Source organism: Triticum dicoccoides, chromosome 6B (genome assembly GCF_002162155.2).
Source record: "Triticum dicoccoides isolate Atlit2015 ecotype Zavitan chromosome 6B, WEW_v2.0, whole genome shotgun sequence".
Classification (NCBI taxonomy): Eukaryota; Viridiplantae; Streptophyta; class Magnoliopsida; order Poales; family Poaceae; genus Triticum; species Triticum dicoccoides.
In genome coordinates this window covers 130,423,358-130,427,099 of record NC_041391.1, presented here as the reverse complement: position 1 = coordinate 130,427,099, position 3,742 = coordinate 130,423,358, and the positions used below count along the sequence as shown (strand labels likewise).

Here is a 3,742-nt window from a genome sequence, read left to right as displayed (position 1 = left end):
GACGCCGGCCGACCCCGCCGCCGTCCGCGCCTCCCCGCCGGGGACTCTCCGGCCCCGCCGCCCTCTCCCTCCCGGCCGGCGAGCCCCTCCTCCGCGCCAAGTCCGACGCCGGCGAGCTCCAAGTCGGGCCGGTGAACCTCGGGAGTCGCGCCACTGCTACAGTGCGGCTGGATCTAGATCTGGGTTGACCTCTCTCCCCCGAAACCCTAATTTTCGTGCTATCTTTGACTGCTTGTATCTTCGCAACCGTAGCTCCGTTTTGGGCGTATGATATATCAAAATCTTCGTCTCGAAATGTGCATCATTTCATTCCATTGCATCATTTGCATTTGATGTCATCTTGTTTCCCAAAATGCTGTTAGAAGGAGGCTTTGTGAGTTAAATTGCAGATCCGTTAGTTCATCATGCACTTTTGTCATTTTTGCCATGTTTAATTCATGCATGATATGCCTGTGCCCCTTTGGGATGAATTGTTAAGCATTTTGTCTTCTTTCCAGAGGTGCCATCCATGCATTTTTAGGATGTGTGTGTTGTCTTGTGCAAGCTTGCAAAGAGAGGTACCTGAGATTGCAGATTTCAGGGACTTAGTGATTTTCACTAAGTCTGGGATATTTTAGTTCATGATGCTATATGTCCAGCATGTTTCCTAGTGATCCGTGCCTCTTTTGAGGATGATCAGTAAGGGAGTTTTGATATTTATGTTATGCTCTATCCATCCATGTCTTTGTTGGTATATGTGGAATGCTCTAGGTTGACTCAATCAAGCTCAACGTTTGCTTCGTGGTTAATCTGGGCAGATCGTCAACTTGTTTGCGATTTTGCCGATTCTACCGTTAGTGTTCCATGCATGCTATGCCTTCGTTCTTGCCATGTGTAGCTAGAACATTGTGCCTTCTTGCTGGTTATAGGATTTCCTTGTCATGACTTGCACCGTAGTGAGTGCATCGAGCTCGTTTACATGCCTTCGTGAGTTACATTTCAGCGTGTCTCAGTTTTCACTAAGTCTGAAAACTGATTGTGTTCGAGCTATGTTCGTGAGCTCGGTAGAGTATTTTGTGAACCCTTTTGGCCCCAGGTCACTTTGGGCGTTTTGTTAAGCTTGTTGAGTAGCTCCATGCCATGTTCTTACTTGTCATGTTCAGGTTTTCTATCATGTTGTTTTGCTGCTCCGAAGAGAGCATCGTGATCTGAAATTTCAGACTAGTGTTAATTTCACTAAGTCTGGAATCTGTTTTGCATTTGCGTTTTAGCCATGCTTGTTTGAACCTCTTAATTGATGAATTTGCCTATGGCTCAGTGCTAGTGTTTTGTCAACCATCTTGTGTGCATCAGTGCCATGTATTTTGTTTTCATGTTTGGTGGTTGTAGCATGTTCATTTTGTTGCATTTAGATGCCTACTTGCTGTAAATCGCAGACCGGTGTCATATCTTAAAACGCTTGCCATTTCCAAACCGTAACTCCGATTCCAATGATCTTTCTATCGTTTTCAAGCGATTTCATCCCCTCTATCCAGTGGCACACTTGGTTTTCCAAGTTGATGCCAGGTTCCTGCATTTCCTGTCATATCTTGCATTTTGCATCCCGCATCGCATCCCGCATAGCATATCGTCATTTCATCATATTGCTCGGTCTTGCCCGTGGTTGATTGTATCCTTGTTGCTTGTTTGTCTTGTTGGGTAGAGCCGGGAGACGAGTTCGCTACCGAGGAGCCCGTTGAGTTTGCTTGTGAGGATCCAGTCAACTCTGACAACTGTGCAGGCAAGATGATCATACCCTCGAAATCACTACTATCTTTGCTATGCTAGTTTGCTCGCTCTTTTGCTTTGCCACTGCTACGATGCCTACCATTTGCTTGTCAGCCTCCCAATTGCATGATTGAACCTCTAACCCACCATTGTCCTAGCAAACCGTTGATTGGCTATGTTACCGCTTTGCTCAGCCCTTCTTATAGCGTTGTTAGCTGCAGGTGAAGATTGGAGCCGTTCCTTGTTGGAACATTTATTTTACTTGTTGGGATACCATTATATTGCTATGTTACCTTAATGCATCTATATACTTGGTAAAGGGTGGAAGGCTCGGCCTCTCGCCTAGTGTTTTGTTCCACTCTTGCCGCCCTAGTTTCCGTCATATCGGTGTTATGTTCCCGGATTGTGCGTCCCTTACGCGGTTGGGCTATAATGGGAACCCCTTGATAGTTCGCCTTGATTAAAGCTTTTCCAGCAATGCCCAACATTGGTTTTACCATTTGCCACCTAGCCTCTTTTTCCCTTGGGTTTCCGGAGCCCGAGGGTCATCTTATTTTAACCCCCCCCGGGCCAGTGCTCCTTTGAGTGTTGGTCCGAACCAGGCAGCCTGCGGGGCCACCTCGGGGAAACTTGAGGGTTGGTTTTACTCGTAGCTTGACCTATCCGAGCGTGCCCTAAGAAAGAGATATGTGCAGCTCCTATTGGGATTTGTCGGCACATTCGGGCGGTGTTGCTGGACTTGTTTTGACCTGTCGAATCATCTTGTTGTACCGGGATACCGAGTCTGATCGGTGTGTCTTGGGTGGAGGTCTATTCCTTCGTTGACCGTGAGAGCTTGTTATGGGCTAAGTTGGGACCCCCCTGCAGGGATTGAACTTTCGAAAGCCGTGCCCGCGGTTATGGGCGGATGGGAATTTGTTAATGTCCGGTTGTAGATTACTTGAACTAAACTTAATTAAAATGAATCAACCGTGTGTGTTACCGTGATGGCCCCTTCTCGGCGGAGTCCGGGAAGTGGACACGGTGTTGGAGTTATGCTTGCGCAGGAGGTTCCTTTAGCTTCTCGCTCGTGCTTCGCCTTCTCTTCTCGCTCTCTTTTGCGTATAAGTTAGCCACCACATATTCTAGTCGCTTGCTGCAGCTCCACATATATTTGCCTTATCCATTCCTATGAGCTTAAATAGTTTTGATCGCGAGGGTGCGAGATTGCTGAGTCCCTGTGGCTCACAGATACTATAACTCCAGATGCAGGTCCAGGTGATTTCGCTCCAGGTGACGAGTACGAGCTCAAGTGGGAGTTCGACGAGGACTCTCAGCGTTATTATGTTTCCTTTCCCGATGATCAGTAGTGGTGCCTAGTTGGGGATCGATTCAGGGCCTTGTCGCTCGTTGGGTTCTTTTCTATTTTGGCGCCGTAGTCGGGCCATGAGTGTTTGTTTGATGGATGTTATTTATGTACTCTGATGTGACGTGGCGAGTGTAAGCCAACTATGTTATCTCCCCCTTTTATTATATATTACATGGGATGTTGTAATGATTGCCTGACTTGCGACATTGCTTTCAATGCGGTTATGCCTCTAAGTCGTGCCTCGACACGTGGGAGCTATAGCCGCATCGAGGGCGTTACACCGCACCCGCAGCCGCCGTCCCGAGAGGGGGCCCAGGAACCAGGTCCGTGGGCCGGCCCAATATCACCGCAGCCCGGAGTGACCAAGCGGGGCGCTAGGGTTTCCCCGAGCACCACCGCGGTGGCCGCCGGCGGGGGTGCACGGGGGCGGCGAGGGGGAGGCGGGCCGGAGGGACGGCCGTGGGGAAGGGGTCCGGCGGGCCGACCGGAGGGGAGGAAGGGGCGGAAGGGGTTCCGGCAAGGAGGTGCCGGAGCGAGCGTGGGCGGGGACACCAGGGTCGGGCCGGCCGGTGCAGGCGAGGTCGGAGCCGAGGGGAGGCCGGCGACGGGCGGGGGCTTCCAGGAGGCTAGCGCCGGGCCCCGGTCAGC

The 3,742-nt window shown here is 50.5% G+C and overlaps 1 protein-coding gene across 1 annotated transcript in view; it reads right to left on the bottom strand.

Annotated features, from left to right (window-relative positions):
* LOC119324883 (aspartic proteinase Asp1-like) overlaps nucleotides 1-3,742 on the bottom strand; it is a 27,775-nt gene that overhangs the window by 22,987 nt on the left and 1,046 nt on the right. The window lies entirely within an intron of this gene.